Source organism: Bombus pyrosoma, linkage group LG3 (genome assembly GCF_014825855.1).
Source record: "Bombus pyrosoma isolate SC7728 linkage group LG3, ASM1482585v1, whole genome shotgun sequence".
NCBI lineage: Eukaryota > Metazoa > Arthropoda > Insecta > Hymenoptera > Apidae > Bombus > Bombus pyrosoma.
The window spans coordinates 12826113-12844695 of record NC_057772.1 but is presented as its reverse complement, the minus strand read 5'-3'; the positions used below and the strand labels follow the sequence as shown (position 1 = coordinate 12844695).

The window sequence follows — 18583 nt, the reverse complement described above, 5'->3', positions numbered from 1 at the left end:
GCGAAAATGTAGCTATCAATTTTTTCTTTTTAATTCATTTCATATCACTGTGTTGGAGATATTCCTCATAGATAACTGAAATCGATATATCAATACGGTATACATACGTATTTAATTCAAGTTATAGGCTTAAAGATTATGGCTCAATAGAACAGAATTAGTAAAATTTTATAAATAAATTAAAAAAGATATACTTTTGTGATATTAGTCTATATGATACAAAAGCATTAAACATTGGAATATATTTTTTACAGGATATTCAAAGAAAGAATCTAAAATTCTAAAGACTCGTAGTACCTACGTACCAAGAAAAGTAAGAAAGAAATCACAAAGTCAGCATACATTCTAAAAAAACAGTACTTTTAGTGCGAAATTTGCAACAAGTATACGCATATTTTGTATACCTACATATGTGCATTTTCTTGTATAAAATATTTAATAAGCTTAATTTACTTATACATAACAAATAACGCAATTGAATTACAACAATAACGGGAGGAAAGTGTACATAAATTAATAACAAAATGATCTGTTGATGAAAATAATTTAGGGTATCGAATAGTTTTGTTACTCATTGCACGTGTGTATTTTGCCCATACAGGTGACTTCATATTTTATGGTTAAAGAAAAATAAACAAATATTTACTTTCTTTGTCCGACTGTTACGCTTCTATGGACATTACAATGTTTATTATTGGAAATAAATTGTTAATTTCTAATTTCCGTTTCGTTTATTTCTACGTGTAACAAATTATAGCAAAAGTTACTCTATGTAAATAATGCAAATACGTAAATGATACATACACAATAATATATTTCTAATACCAAACTTCCCTCTTGTTATTCTATATATCTAAGTTAATCCAAGAATCAACAGAACATTACCCTAGTATCGTAATAAGGAAGCCACGTGTTCACAACATATCAACATTCGCATTGCAACGAAAGCTTAAAAACAAACCGAAGCTCGAGTTTTCAATGTCGATTTTTATCTCTCCATTAAAATAATTAGGCCGAAGCGTGGAATTAGCTTCCGTTATTTTTGGAATTAATTACTTCTCGCTCGCTTGAGCCGGAAATTTCGTTTGGCCTGACTAAATTTGCATTTAAATTTTCTGCCAAAAGCCGCAGAAGCGGTATTGCCTGACCCGAGACAGTTGGAGAAAGCCAGTTCTTTCTTCGGCGTGGCCAGCCTTCAATCATTGAGATGAAAGGCATCGCCGTTGCATTTGCAACGATTGCAAAAGGATTACGGTGGGATTAGGACGCAGCATGAAAGGCTAAATCTTGGTAATGCGTTATAATAGACAGAGGAATCGAATTCACGTTTGCATGAAAGGAACATATGTTAGCTGATACGTGCTATGTACGAGATTCTCATAATGTAATAAGAAATTCAATTCGGCCAGAGTTTCGAGGTGAATCGCAGCGATGAGAGCGATTTTTCCACGACTGCCAATGTTTCGACGTAAATTTCATATTCCATAATTGAATAAAAAGATACACATTTACATAAGTACATTTAGATAAATTTACTTCACTCGTAAGGAATATATTGATGATGAAAGTGGATTTATTTGTTCGTAATTTATTATGTTTTGTTTATATCAGACATAGTATCTTGTATACGATATCGTACAAAGATTTTATATTATCGAAGTTACAATAGCAATATGTCACCTATATGTATAATGGCTATGACATTACTTTCATAGAAAACATTTGTGAAAGTGTTTTTATTTATCAAATTAGGATAGGTATGACATTAAGTTGAACGTTATAGGACACATGTAACTAACGGAACTACGCTTTTAGAATACTGATTAAAGAATAACGGTAAATACGAAACGAGTTTATTGAGAAATTATTCCACAGACATTCAAAATATCGCTTATTTTAAATTCCAGAAGGTAATTATTGAACTAAACAGTTTTTAGAAAGTATTGGCAAAATTAAAATAATATCAAGCACTGTTACGTCCAATAGTGAAAACAAAATACATTTTTTGCTCCTGTTTCTACATTTCGGATATGTAAAGATTCAACCATCTGTTACAGAAATGGTTGGCTAATTGAATTTTAAAAATCATATTTCAGGTAACATTTTGGCTGAAAGCTGCTTCGGTTTTAATTCACACTCTATAGATATACATATGTACGAATCTTCACTCATTAGCGCTAAATATTGTTATTTTGACTGTATTCGCATATTGTACTAGTTTTACTAGATATGTTTGTCATTATTATTTTCAATATTACGGCAATGGCATTTAATATTATTTATTTATTTATTCATTTAAAAATCCATCGCGAGCGCATGGATTTTTTAAGTAATTCCTGATTTCTCTTATTGTTAGCGTAAAATAACGATTAATGCGTATGAATACATTAAACGCTACTGTACATCATAAACGATTTTAATTTACCTTTTGTTACCAATTTTACTCGCTGAAAATTGAAATAAATTTCCTTCGAAAGAGCGAAAATTCCCCTAGCTATTCAACAGTGAATATTGAGACGTATGCATGGAAAATTTAGTTGATAACTTCGTTTAAGACGATTAACGGGCGATTTAATCTCTTTCGTGGGGCATTAAACAAATCGACCATTAATAATATGACGCAACCATTGTAATTGAAGAAGTAGCCGGAAGCAAGAGGCTGAGGCACGTTTAGCAACAGACGAGCCGATGCAATTACGCTTTCTAAGGTTCATGCAATTTCTATAGATTCGTTCAATGGAACAAAAAGTAGTAAAGGTATACGACACATGAAACATTTGTGCCTCGAGTGGCTCGAGCTTGTTTAACCTCTTGTTTAAAACTTTTGTCCGAACTTCCGTCTCTCTAATACAATTACTCGGAACAAAGAAGAGAGGAAACTGGGTATGTACGTAGGAAACTGTCGACGTATAACTTTTATTAACTATCCACTGTTAAAATTTTCCGCCGAGATAATTCTTAAAGTGGTGCCTCTTCTTCTACGTCTAACAGTATTTCTGGTATCGAAGGAATTTATTAAGAAATATAAAGCTATATTGCGGTTTCCTTTCCGTTTCTAAATATGAGCTTTTTTTTTAAATTGGAAAAATGTGTTGCAAATTCTTACAAAGAGATTCATGAAATAAATAAATAAATGTTATTTTGAATAATAATAACGTAATAAGTGTGTCGTTTTCATATTGAAATCATCAAATATTCGACAACTGTTTCCTTTTGTGCACTATTTCATTGAAAACATCAATTTTATTGCTTTATTCGTTGGTTTCATAATACTATCATACTCTTAAAATAAATATATATATACTTCTTTCAATTGCAACATTCTTGGAAGAAATTCGTTTTTTCGACCATTTCGAATAAACTTGATCGAAGTATACGGACACAGCAAGAATACTAGAGTTTTACGAAACTGAAATTGATAAATTTGTACGATAGTAAAAGGAATGTATCGTATAAAATTGTTCTTTTTCTGGCTAAAAATTTGCATTTTAAAACATATTAGGTATATATTATTTATTGAGTCGTTCCTATCGAAATCGAATTTATTATGCAACTAATTTTCAAAACGAGATATTTCGAGACTAAATATATCTCAATAAAGAGTATAAAGGTGCATCAATTGTGTATAAAAAAAATATGTAGTCCCTTTGAAAAAAGAAACGAATTACTTTCAAATCTTTAGAAGACCTCTACTTTCAAAGCGGACACAAACGGGATGTTATACAAGTTGCATCATGCAACCATTTTGTCTGATGAAACTATTCTTCCTTTTGTTATTCTCTAAACGTATGGGTTAACTGTTGGAATACTCTGCACATATATAGAATAGGCAATGAGTGAATACTTCATTTTGCACAACCACAAAATACATTGAATAAAAACTCCGCGCGTATTTCCAATTTTATCAATCAATATGCAGACAGTTACGTGGTGACAAGAAATGTGAATTATAGGACGAATGAACAGATATAAATTCTAAATTGATATAAAGATAGGAGAGATATAAAAAAAAAAGAGCAGGGTATTTGGACTATACAATTCGCTAATTGAAATTTTATGCTACTTAGCACGTAATGCGTATGGAAATAAAGCTGATTTTAATAATTTCTCGTTTAACGCAACGTTAACATTACAAAAGCATTAATAATTCTTGACACACAATCGCGATAACTAGCATCGTTAGCCAGTAAACGTTACACGATTCGGCGTATTTTTCATTCGCGTTTTCACGCTTTTTCACGTGTTCCCCGACTCGCCGGATGAAGCAGATTTTTCTTGAAACGGTTAATGTAATTTTAACGGCTAATATAAATTTCGTGATAAGGAATTGACAGTTCATTAGAGGGATGGCCGTTGGCTAAGAGAGCCGGAAATTCGGGTGGTTCTTCTCCTGATGCATATTTCGATGAGAATTTCTCGGTGTTGCTCGAATTCAATGCGCTTATTATATGATCGGTGCATTTCAAGAACGTTATTAATGTATTACATATATCACCACCTCACAGATTCGATAAGGCGCATGATCGAGCGAATTTAAAACGAACTATTCGTATCAAGTCGTTAAACCTCGTGATTGAAATTTCGCGATACGAAAATGGGGAAAATTCAACCGTGTAGTACTTTAAGTCGGATCATTTAATTTTGTTCTCTTACGATTTTCGAGATGAAGCGGGACTGTATCAGCATTTATTAAATCTTATCAGCATAGGTATTTGGTTGTATACGATCTGAGAGATTGAAGAACTCCCTTGCTATTACGGAGATTATAAATATTCGTTGAGTATATTGAGTAGACATTCGATAGATTCGGAAGAGGATTTTTATGATACAAGAAGTTTCCTCCGGTTGATCTGTTACAGTGTTTATTAATGGGAAGCAGTTATTCAAAAATATCAATATGTATGTTGCAGTTTTCTTGTCATTTTGTATTTTAAAATAATAAAACTAGAGAATATTTATAACTTTATAATTGTGAGTTGCCGTTAATCGTAACTTTATCTGTAATTATAATTTCAACTTTATTATTAATTATAATTTTATCATGAATTTTACTAATATATGTATACTACTTTCGCTACTTGTACTTATACTACTGTATAAAATTTTTGAAGCGGATACTTTGACTATTGTTGATCTTTTCTCTCTCCTTGTTTCGAATCTGCCTTAGTCTTAGAACTAAATATTAGTACTTTGAAACTTAATGATTTTTTTATTAAAATAAAAGTACTCGTAGTTTCATGAATCTCAATTTACATGAAATGTGACAGATCATGTATAAAAAAATTATTTCATCTATATATCCTGTTCAGATAAATTCCCTTAGTAACTACTCAAAATTTGCTATTTTATAATAATTTGTTATTGATTCAACAATTAATTTCTTAATTATTTCAGCAGTGAGAAAGATCAACGGAAGACTATTCAATAACTTTATAAAAATTATAAAACAATTAAAAAACTCGTGCATGATTAAATTAATTACCTGAAGGGTTCTAGGTAGGATAAAACTTTAAAATTCTACTATTAAATATTTAATAGTTCGTAAAATATATATAATTTTTTAATTTTAATTTCTACATACGAACATAATTTCTGTTCTAAGATGAAAATATCTAATTAAAACCATCTAATATGATAGATATATTTTTCATAATTATATAGGTCTGTTGATTTCGTTTGATTTTTCGAGACAATTTGAATCAGTTTGCACATTTGAAATGGTCCGAAAACCACACGTTGCACTCTGAAAGAAGTAGAATGTACGTGCCTGCTTTAAAAGTATTACGAAACCAATCAAGGGAATTATAAGACTGAAGAAAGACTGTAAAGAATATGTAATGCACGAAAAGAAAAACAATCGTCCAGTATTGGGCAATTATAAAGTAACTAAAATAATTGAAAAGCTCGTTAAAAAATGATATTTGTTATACAATAACGGAATAGTTTTTATTACGGAAGACAAGGAAATCGTAAACATGAGCGTTCTACTTCTTTTCTTATTTTCCATGCGGAGAGTGCAGGAAATTGGCTATTTAATTTTCTATCTGATTTTTAGAACTCTTGCTTGAAGATGCAATTAAATTTAAATTTCCTTTGAGCGGAAACTAGACTTATTTTTAAAGACTGATCGAAAGCAGAGCACTAAGTCTCAAGTTTCGTAGAATCTACATAGATGATGGATTCATAAATACATAATGAATGTTTTCTACTTCGATGAAGTTGAAATTCATGAAATAGAACGTGGTTACGCCTTGCTACTTTTGAACGCGCGTGCAAGAAGCGTTTATCGCGAGCGCAGTGATTAATCTGCAAAGTAATACCTTCATTTTTGCACCAATTATAATGGAACGTGTTTACTTTTCACGTCGCTTCCTGAATTAAACGCTTTACATTAAAATGCGCCAGACGGTTTCCATCGACGCATGTTAAGCTTTATAATACCATGTAAGAACCTAATTCCAAGTTATAAACTCGAAATTTTAGGCATTGATCTTCTATAAACTCGAATGGAAGATATATTTGAATTGCTAAACAACTTAGAGGGTGTAAATATTTCAAAACTTTGTTCATGTGGGATTTTTGCAGGACTGAAATGAAATTTTAAACGAAAATAAGAGATATATGTACACGTCGTCGGTCCAAAAAGCAATTCAGGTTTCAAAAGGTAAAGGAAATTAATTTGCACTCATGTTTGATATTGAGAACAGAACAATTATTAGCACGTTTTAGTTACTTTCAGTTACTACTTAGATGTTGCAAAATGTTATTAATAAGATAAATCGTTATCACAATATTATAATAAAAATATTATTACATCGTAAAGAGGATAAAACATGTTTCTAGAATTACGTAATTGTCATATTGAAAGAATTTCCAAGATCGAGGGCTATAGTTTTCCCACACTAACGATTATATTGTTCCGTTTCTGTGCTATTCACCTAATGAAAGGTTTCACATCTTCATTCCTCCGTAATCCTTTCCAAAGTGTACATAACAATTGACAAAAAAGAAAGAAACACATATATATATATATATATATACTCGTAAACAATAGATTTCTACACCATTTCCGAATTCCGAGCACACACCGATACTATCCTCGTCTCACTAAGCACCCTACCTTGGAAAAACCAATTTCGCAATAACTACAGATTGCGTTAAACCGTTTCCGGGCCATTTGCAGACGAGTTGCCGTCATTTCGCCGGAACGTATCGAACCCAACACACTTCCAATGCCACCCAAGCGCGAAGGCAGATCCCCTCGACCGACGGCTAGAAATAAGTGCCTGAATTCCTTTCCGTCATAATTAACGACACTCCGCGTAATTAACTGTTCGTCTTCGATCCCGATGACCCGCGCACGGCGTCCTCCAACAGAATCCTGGCCAATGAACGAGCTCCTATACTAGTACGTGCGGACTTACGGACTACAGCCACGAGTGCCGCTGGAACAGGAAAAGAGGGAGGAGGTTTGAAAGAGGAACGAGAGGAAAAAAAGAAGTGAAAGGGATGAACGAAAGAAGGGAGGAAGAAGAGAAAGAGAAAAAGGAAGAGAGAAAGAGAGAGAGAGAGAGAGGGAGAGGGCTGGAGGAAAGAGGGAAAAAGCGGATAGAAGAAGGTGAAACAAAGAAAACCACGGGAAAGAGGATAGATCTAGGAGGAAAAGGGCCAACCAATGAAAGAGAAGAAGACAGAGGAGAATAAAGAAAAGAGAAGGGAGCACTGTGTGAAGGCAGCTTGCGCCCGCGGGATTATTAATCAACGAGCAGGCGGCGGCTCTTTAAGCCACCGTCACACCGAAACCAACGTGCTCAGCTACGATGATTACTCTTTCTACCTCTCACGATCTTCTTTTTATTCCTTCCTACCGAGCCAATCACCCGGTGACTTGCAAGAAATTAGCCCTGCAACGCGATCGATAAGGAATGCGTTTAACCGCCGGCTCGAAAGCTATATCCGTATTTTGTTTGAATACTGATCGATAATCTCACCGTTCGGACGAGAAAGCCAGAAATACGCTGCCGTGGAATTACGAACGTCGAGATTTATCTCCCGGTTACGTTCCTATCTCGATATTTGCATAGTACTTAGTGCGTCACGATAAGTCGTTGCCGATTATTTATTGAATATTGGCGCGTTCAGTAAGTGTCGCTTCATCGAAGTCGTACACCATTTTTGTTTATGAAATAATATACACGGGGAGTTTTTGATGAAAATAACATGTAGGGGTAGTTTCTAATGAAAATAACTTTGAAATGAACGATTCAATATATTTTCATTTAACGTGTAATAATTTGCAAGCTGCAAGTTTAATTTAAAAATGGCAAATTAAACGCGTTTAATAAAAACGTATTAAATATCAGGTACAAGCAAAGCTGTAATAATTGAAAAGAGAAATTATTTCTTGCTGTTTAATGGTTGGTCATCCTTCGTCTGCTTTCTTATACGTTTTATGTAATTACAAACGTTGCTTTAATTTTATCCAGACTAATTAGTATCGAAGAACGCGAGCTAGTATTTTATCACTATAAAAACTGTAAAAGGTACAATGACGTTGCAGGAATTGTTAGTAGAAGCAGGATGGGAAGCGTACTTTGAAAAAGATTCGATGCAATATATTATATAAAATGTATGATTTTGTATTCAATAAAATAGAAAGAAAATCAAAAAAGATATAAACTCTTAGAAGCATAATCCTTCTACACATTATCAAACTAGCGCTGTTGAGATAGTAAACTATTAAAAATTCGCATGTCGAAAAATTCACAAAAACATTTTTAGTATCCGTTTAGTATTCGAAAATCTCATCCCGTTTAAGGGAAAAGTTACAGAAAGTCTGAGTATGCATTTCTGATCGGTAATACTGAAAATATTGTATCTATAAACAAAACAGATATATTAAAAAATTAGGCATAATAAATTTATACTTAAATAATTTTAAAAAATAATTTTTTTATAGAGTTTAACGCCACATCGACTGCGCACTCTCGTACGTATGTAATTATCAGAGACGATAACGAGAATTGAAAATATTATGAAGACTTATGAACAACTCTTTTATATATATGAATTATTCTAAGCATATTATGAAGACAATTTATACGGAAATAACTTGCAAGTAATATATGATTTTAAGTGACATTTGCTATATTTATTTTCCTGGGCATGGTGAATTGATAATCCAGGATGAAAGGAGATACGTATATAATAATGCTTTTAGAACGAGGCAATTTGTTTGTATAAAGACTTGTCTCTGGTGGTTCAATTAATGATAAATTATACAATTCGACAGTCTCTCGACAGAAGAAGGATAATTTATGTTCGAAGTTTATTATAAATTGAATTTATTCATTGTAATAGCGTTCAGTATATAACCGCTCCCTTGAAACCGCTGAAAGCATTATATTTGTGAAGCTTTTAATGCGACGAAAATATCGTAAATGGATGAGAAATACTGTAAGTTTGAAAGGACATGTTCTACGAGTATCTACAATATACATAGATAACGTTATTTATTTTGATATTGTAGTAGTATTCAATATCCATTAAATTACGAAAAAGTTTAAAAGCTTACAATAAAAGATGCAGTTAAATTGTATAATTCAAAATGGAAACTTCTATAATGACGATAAAGTGGTATAAAACTTCAAATAAAACTTAAATTTGTAGATCTTTACCTTAATGTATCTTAATGTATCTTAATGCGCCTTAATGCATCTTAATGTAAAATATCTCAAGGATTATACGTAAGTTATATTAATACATCTAATGTATGTATGTATTAGATTTATTTTATATATGTATTTCAATATTTCTTATAGCAGTTGGAATATATTTTACTGCTATAGATTCTGAATACATATGAAAGGAATATAATTTTCGTAAATATAATAAAATTTAACATATCGTACTACGTATTTATATAAATTAATTAATTTTTCTACTTTAAACATTAAGTAATATTTTATGTTATTAATGCAAAGACCACATTCGTATTTCTGTATCTTTGCAAAATATGAATATAATATTACAGATTAACATTGCGAGTACTGCAAAGGTAAAATTAAAAAAGAAGTGATAAATTCCTGAACTTTTACGAAACTCTAGCAGGAAAAATGACGTTATAATAATCAATGTTCATTTGCAAAATATTTATACCCTCATATTAGAAATACATTAGAGATAGTATCATGAAAATATAAATTTCTTCTTATCTTATGCGACGAGTAGAGTAAAATAATAATTTACATATTTTGCTTAAAATATAAATCTATATCTTTGGTGACATATAATTTGCGATATATAATGTTTATTTTACATTTACCAATAAGAAAATAATGAAATTTTAAATGCTAGTATATTGTAAAATACAGTATACAATAACTATTGGAAGTTTCTGGAGAAAATGTAATTTTATTATGAAAGTATAAATTGATTTCTGCAAATTAAGATTTAATACGTGAGCGAAAAAGGTTTCCTGCTGTTGTGGCTTTCCTTTTGTTGACCCTTTTCTGCCGGTGGTCTGCCCCTTTTTCTTTGCTCCCACTTTGATATACATTCTAGCTTGTCTTCTATTAACCTGTCACCCATTGTCGACTTCATTTTTTGATCCATATCATTTTCTTCCTCGTTTTCCCATGTTTTGTATACAGCTTATACACCCCAATTATTCTACCCACCACAAACTTACCTCTTAATCTATTACCTACTACGTGCTGTCCACCCTATTCTTATTCTTTTGTTCTTAATTTCTTTCTTCCCTATTTTTGCTTCCTATCATTATTCTTCTCTCCACCTATTCCCTACCTCTTTGTCCACTTCTGGCTCTGCTTCCCTTGAGTAAAGGATGTATTTTAACTTAAGGATTAGATTGCGGATTTTTATGCATTTATGAGAAATATAGAGATGTAAAGATACACAGAATATATAAAATAAATTTGGAGTAAAATACATGTTATAACATTTAGTAAGTGAAACAAATCCTTTTCTTTTACGTTCCATCTTTTTAGTTCTGCTCACAAAAATATGAATTTGCATAAATATTCGCAGCCTACTTATAACAAATACTGCAACTATGTCAGACATTTTCTTAAAATGTAATAATTTAAATTGAGAATTAATATTTTGAAAAGATGTAAGATAACGGAATATTTTAGCTAACATTAGCTTCCGTAAGTAACGATTGATCCTTATAATATCGTGAATTGCGCAAAGATTGAATACAAAGACCGTGTAAAAGTGAAGAAGAAAAGAGAAATTGCGTAAAAAATGTATATATTGCATACATTTCTTTAATAACATATTCCACCTCCTCGAGAAGTATTTGTTAAGGCAAAAATCAGCAGTCTATTCATCGGAAACTCGATATTTCAACGCGCGAACAATTAGGAACACATTCACCGCGTTTGGTGGCTAACCCGGTGCGGCGTAAGAATAAAATCGTTAGCCGAGAACTTTTTCAATTAATTTTTATCAAGAGGCAACTTTATCGTCTGCGTCGTGGCTTTTCCTTTTCACGCGATTATTATCTCCCTAAAATATCGAACAAATTGATGCTAAGAGCTCCAGTCGTTCGAACTAAGAGCTAAAACTGTCGTTCACGGCATTAAGCCAGCAATGTTCAATTATTCACGTATCAATGCTTTTTACTGTATATCTAATGTATCAACGTCAATATCGATGCGACGTCAATGTTATATCACCAGGATAGGAACGAGCAAGAGTCAACAATATAAAAATAAGTGGTAAACTCCATCAAGTTTTCATCAGCCATCATCCTGAAAAGAACACTGCAACGCGTTAGTATTGTAGATTATTAAATAATCTATTAAATTTTATTAAATTAATTTATCTTAATTAATAATTATTTTATTATATTTTATCATACTCTAATACTTAACTATATCATCTAAAATAGATTTCTATTGTTTTGTCGTACGTAAAACACAACAGGCAATTAGTCTGTTATTGTCGCCTGATCGGTAAGGCATTTATATCGAGAATTTTCCTGCTGTCAAGGCAATGCAATAAGTGTCATTGTCGTCGTTATCGATAAATGCACGCAGTTATATCTAAGTTATATACATACATAGTTCTGTTACAATTTTTTTACGCAATGCAAATATTGTTATTTCCGACAGAGAGACGATATACGACGCATCATATTACAATTTATGATAGTTATACTGCTATAAACATAAATAACAATAATCAGTTTGATTATATGTGTCTTCTATACAATAATTATAGAGGTGGATGTAAGGAAAAATCGCGTCAACGGAAACAGGATCGTAGACTATCTTGTTGTAAAATGTTATAATGTTCTTATGAATGGAAAACAGATTTAAATAATATTGTGTGCGAAAGAAGATTTAGATAAAATGTTCAAGTACTTTTAGATATCATGTGTATCGCGATATTTAGACGGTCGCTCTGTTTCTAAACTCACATCAAAGCAAAAGGTAATTTCGAATAACACATAGTATTATACATATTAATAAATTCCAGTTTAGATTCTTAACACATAAATTTTTCATTAGTTTATCGATAAAAATGATTAAGATTTTTCTACAATAGAAACCATGAACAAGAAAAATGAGTGATATAAGTTTTATGAAATATATATTCTGATGCAAGACATTACGGCTTGAATTCGCAAAATGGCTAAAACAAACAAATTATCAAACATTTGTCAATTGTCAAGGATATGCTTGTATATATCACGAGCATGTACAGTAACTCATGCAAATATCTGAACACTTACCACGAAATACTTTTTGTATGAATATATCACATGCCTTATATGAAACTTTTTGAAACTTCGTTGGCATAGTAATGAGACACGATTATCGTAATTATAATAGTAAAATGAAACCGATCCGTAGATGTATATAAAAGTTACAAGCTATTAATTGCAAATATTCACTCAGTGAAAAATTAGTACACAGTATGAATAGTAGTCTCAAACATAGAATTAGTGCTAAAGATGGTCTCACTAAATATTATGGCTTATTAATGTAGCGAATCGTATGCTATTAAATGGACGCCTGCCTTTATTCAGAAAAAAGAGAATCGATGCACCTCTTCGTGTAGTACTCGCTACATAAAGTTTCGTATTCTTTTATTATTTAGCCCGTTCATTTGTACAGTTAAATTGCGCTTTGTAATTACCATCCCGCACGAACCGCGCCGGATAAAATTTGGTCACGAGAGAATGCACATAAATCATTGAAATTACCGAACAAGACAATGGCAAGCAGACGTTATATGTGAATGTTCGTCGCGATACAAAGAAAACGTGCCATTTCAACGTTGTGAATGCTTCACGCGCCGACGACTAATGAAAATTCCAGTATCGTTTGGGAATATTATAATGAAAATATGTCAATTGGCATTCATGTATCGCATAAATGGAAATTTCCACGCAATCGAATCAGTTGATCGAGTATATCGATTGATTAATATTGCGTTTACGTAATTACGTTCTGAATGATTCGTATGAGTTTAATGAGGTATTAATAATTTCAGTGCGATAGTAAGGTTAATTACAATGCGGTATAACGTATAATTTTGAGCCTTACTAAACTTACGATTTTACTTGACCTACATATCTCTACATATACGTGTGCACGTACATACACGTTCATACGTCGCCGGATATTTAGTTCATTCAGAGCAAGAACAAACTTTTTTTTGTATTCAGTATCTGAAACCTAAGAAAAAGCTTATTTCAACTATATATAGGTAAGTATGTATTACGTATGCAAGAATTTTCTTTTAAATCGTAATTTTCTAGTCTTTAAAGTTTCGTAACGTACATATCCTCAGCTGTTACGTACAACTTTCCATAAAGATAAATTAACCTTATGATTATAGAACGTAATTGAAATTTATTAATTGTTCCAAGGAACAAATTTCTATTATATTTCTGAAATTATCTTCTAAATCCATTTTAATAAATATTCCAATAATTTAAAATTGATCGACGACATATATACGTATATGATGCGTGGAGGCAAATAACTTATTGTGGTTAAAATGTTTAAACAATTTTTACGTAAAAATCTAAAACTAATTTTGTTAAAACTAAATATTAAAAACGGCAAAATTATAATAATTTATGCAGCTATAAAAATAAATGTCGAAACATAAATAGATAATTGTAATAATAATTACTATATCTACAAGTATTCTTCAAGAATATAATTTACTAAAGCAAAAGCACATTCTATCGATTGCTTTTAGAAGTAAAATAGTATTGTTGCAAACATGCATAAATATATCTGTTTTAAGTGTATAATGTTTGGAAAACTTTCGCCTATTATTTATATGTATAAATAAATGTAATGCAAGTTGATTGGAAATAAGCGATTGATTAAACACAGGATGTCAAGAGAAAAGATGGAAAGCGGCCTTTCAAGGCTCCTTCAAGGAGTAAATTTACATATTCTTTAGTGAAATCAATTTTCCAGATAATAAAACACCGTAATCATAGTAATTCGCATGAAAAAATATGATACAATATTTTTACACATTAATAAATATATTAAATGTAAAAATTATTCCGTTTACGCTATACGTATATAAGATATGAGTTCTTATGCAAAAATAAATACATAAGAAACATTGAATACGATTTATTGTATACGTAGGAAATGGTATCTTAAAAACAATTTTCTTTGGAAGTTAATTAAATATCAGATGACAAGATTTCATTCTGCACTCTTAATTTATTTCTACATAGGAAATCATATCAATTGGAATATTGAAAGTACATTTACAATTTTTACAAACGTACAAACCTAATGTATAAACACGAAGTTATAAAGTACGATCAATTAAAGTATATGAATTCTATTTTGAAATCGTAATAATAGTATCAAAGTGGTCAAATCTTGGAGTCGAATACTTTTTATTCCCTAATACCTATATAAGATAATATCTATAAATCATGGTCGCTATCATTTTAATATGCAATACTGAAAAGCTGATTTCATTGAATTACCTATATGATAAAATCGACTCATTATTGCGTACGCATATAGGAATTACACACGAGCACAATCCATTTTATCACGTTATTAGCATATTTCAAAACTTTTGAACATACTCCAAATATTCACTATTTAAATTTATTCGCAAATACCGGTTTTCAAATAACAAAAGGGACGTGTATAATCAAAGAACGTTCGATAATCCTAAAGAACATTCGGCGATATGTGTGCTTTCATTGAAATTTAATCGTAAGAAAAAGAGAGGTAGTATTACAGAAGACGGGAAAAAGAGACATCAGGGAGAGACAGAGGAGCATGTAGCCACGTATATGTAAAGTCGCATTAACGGCATTAATGTATCGTGTCTAATTGAACAAGAAACCGGCTGACAAAATGTGCGAGTCCCTCGGAGACTCGGCGGAGAGAAACGGCGGCTGTCGGAGGGGCAGAAAAAAGGAAACGCCACCTGTTCCACGGAGGTTGGCTGGCAAGAGAGAAACTAGTCCGAGAGATTCGAAAAGCTGGACTGGACAGTGTCGTATAAATCGCGGACGATTACCGCGCAGACAGGAATGCCGTTCGCATGCCGTCGAACTCAAGAGAGAGAACCTCGGAACCGACGTCTAGTATCTCACGATGGAAATCTAAATGAGATTCGATCCGTCCAGGAAGCCTCGAGCTTCCACGATTCAATCCTCGTAGCCAATCGAGGGAAAAGTGAAACCGCCTTTCTCGCCCTCCACGGTAATTCGATTCGATCTTCCGCAGGGCTGTCTTCCTCCTCCCTTTTCCTCCCTTTTCCTCCCAAACTCTTCCTCTCCTCGGTTCTTGCCAGGCTGTATGCGTGCGTTCTCTCCTTCCTTTTACCAGTTTTGGCTCTCTTTTGGTCGCGCGCAGCCTTCTTTCACGCAAAAACATTCTAGGAATATAATTGTCGATGAGCAAAACAGCCTATAACACATCCACCAGTTGCCTGGTGGAAAACATTCTTTGCGTTGGTCAACAGCGGTGTTGCAAATTGAATGGAGGAGACGCGTCGTTTGCTGAACGAGCCTCACCAGCTCGAGAGATCGTTAAAAGACAAGTCTTCGAGGAAACTGCCTCTTTCAGCCGTTTTCTTTGAAATATCTATAGATTCGTTGTGGAAGTTCGATCATTTATGCAAGACGGTTTTTCCAGTTGTACATTTCATTGTTTGGAAAGTTCGCGACGAAATTTAGAAGAGATATTCTGCCTTTTAAAGATTTTTTTTAACACGTTTTTACGAATGGTACGTTAGAAGCTTAGAACTTCCTCGGCTGGTATTCTTTATAATTATCCATGTCTCAATCGCGTTCAGAAATTTTCCCAAAGAGAAGTAATCAAAATTGGCGTTAACGCCAATCTTCGAATGCACTCGTTGAAAAAAGAAAATATTCTCGAACTTTCGAAGAATGAAGAATCAAGATCATCTTTGATAAAGATAAGTTTGAGTTTAAAAGTATGAAGAACGAACTTAAATATTTTCTAATTTCGATTATTGCATAAAGTGTATAGAAATGTTTCGTTCAATACAATAGGAACTTTCATATTTCGAAATTGTAACTATCTCAGTCAATTTATTACGTCGTATCTTTACAACCGATACGGTTTCGCAAGAAATGAAAAATATTTAAATAATAAGTAATATACTGCTGGTTGTGCTCCGTAAACAATTGCATAATACTATGCCAACAAAGCAGATTACAATACCCGCTCTGAATTCATCCTTTCGTCGTTATCCATCGTTATTCGTCTATTTACATTTTCGTCGATAATTAGATCGAGGAACATTAGTTATCAATGGTAAACAATTATCGCGTAGCGAATGGATTGGCAACACGTTCAAGGAACGGTATTATGCACGCGAACGTTCTACAAATAATCCGACGGATTAATTCAGCTGGCAGAAATCAAGGATTGCACAGTTAACGTGACGATAGACCATGTTTCTTCTCCATTCAACAGTTCCACTTTCTGTTATCGTCGACACTTTCCTTTTGTACAGGACGATCTCTGCATAATCTTCGAACGACCAAGCCTGTCTAAGAGATTTATCGAACGAATTGGATGGCATTGCACTCTTGCCATCGAGGAGGAAAAATATTGCGAATCGGGGCTGAGCACTAAACTAAGGGTGAGCGAGAACCTGGATAAAAGCAGGGGTGTGTCGCCTTGTATATATGTCATACATGTTAATGTGCTTCTTTTGCTAGCATGTCACTCTGTTTCTTTTCTCTTTTTACTAATGCAATTCACTTTGATAACGTTGATTGGAAAGTAGTGATATAACGAAAATATTAGAAGTATAATGGCTATAAAAAGTATTTGCACGTACCGTTATTTTGTAATGAAGCATTTTTTAAACAGGTTCTGGGTACATTTTATGCTCATAGTATTAAATTTTTATAGTCGTATTACCGCTTACAGTAGTACTAAATTATACGAAATTTAATATACTTGAATTTCATTTATTTAATATGTAAATGATACATACAATAGTGTGGAACTACTTTCTGTTGCCATTGTTCGCTACCACTTGAAAGTGTGTGGATATTTGCTTATCTTCGACGAAACGTAATTTAATTATAAAATTACAATTATACAATAATTTTAAACGATTTTGTCGTTTATCACACGTGCTGTTAAAATTGTTTTTTGCAAGTTAATATGCAATGAAGAAATTAACATCTGTACCGTCATTCTAAGTTAAAAATGCTCTATTTTTATATTTTTTCAAATAGCTTGAAATACTTAAATTTCACCATGTTTCTTATGTTTTAAGCAACAAGAGATTTAAGTGCAGCTTCCAAATGAAAAACGTACAACTTTTCGTACAAAATGTGCAATTAGATTAGAAAACGCAAGTTAAACTTTCGTTCACAAGCAAAAAGTTTATGGCTCTACAATTTTGTAGATATTACTTTAAAAAACACAGATAATTATTGATGATAATAGAAACTGTTCCAAAATTAGAATTTCCTTTCGTTCGTTCGTAAAAGAAAAATTTTCCTTGCAGGTATTGAATATAATGTAAGCTAATTTCATATGAAAATCAGTAATGCTAATCTCGAAGAAAAAGGTGCACGTGTACGTATGAACATATCAAAATGTAATATTAGAATTTTACCCTTGCGACCCTAGCAAGTCAGGAGTCATAAACCATAAAATCAGCCTGCCATTCTATTTACATATTCGTGTCAGTCATAAAAAAATACAGGCTCTCAAAGTACATTGTATTTGCTTTCAACGAATTGTATAAGTAATGTAAAAATAATCTACGATGGCTACAGAATGTATGTGCACATCAGGTTCCACATATCATTTTCAATATTAAATTTTTGCAGCCATGTCATAGTACTAACAGAAAAAAAATGATATGAAGCTTAATATAATATAGCATTATAACGAAAATCTTCCACAGTGAATAAGTAACTCTATCTGTGTTATATATTATGCTATTTATTTTTATTAATCTTATTAACTTTCCAATTTCTAAACACATACATATGTAATTTTTTATTTGTTACATAACAAAAGCTAATTTACAGCCTGTAAGTTCTAATGCAATT

At 32.2% G+C, this 18583-nt stretch overlaps 1 protein-coding gene across 1 annotated transcript in view; it reads right to left on the bottom strand.

The window, feature by feature from the left end:
• LOC122565889 (division abnormally delayed protein) overlaps positions 1 to 18583 on the bottom strand; it is a 248669-nt gene that overhangs the window by 38594 nt on the left and 191492 nt on the right. The gene's annotated exons all lie outside the window — the stretch shown is intronic.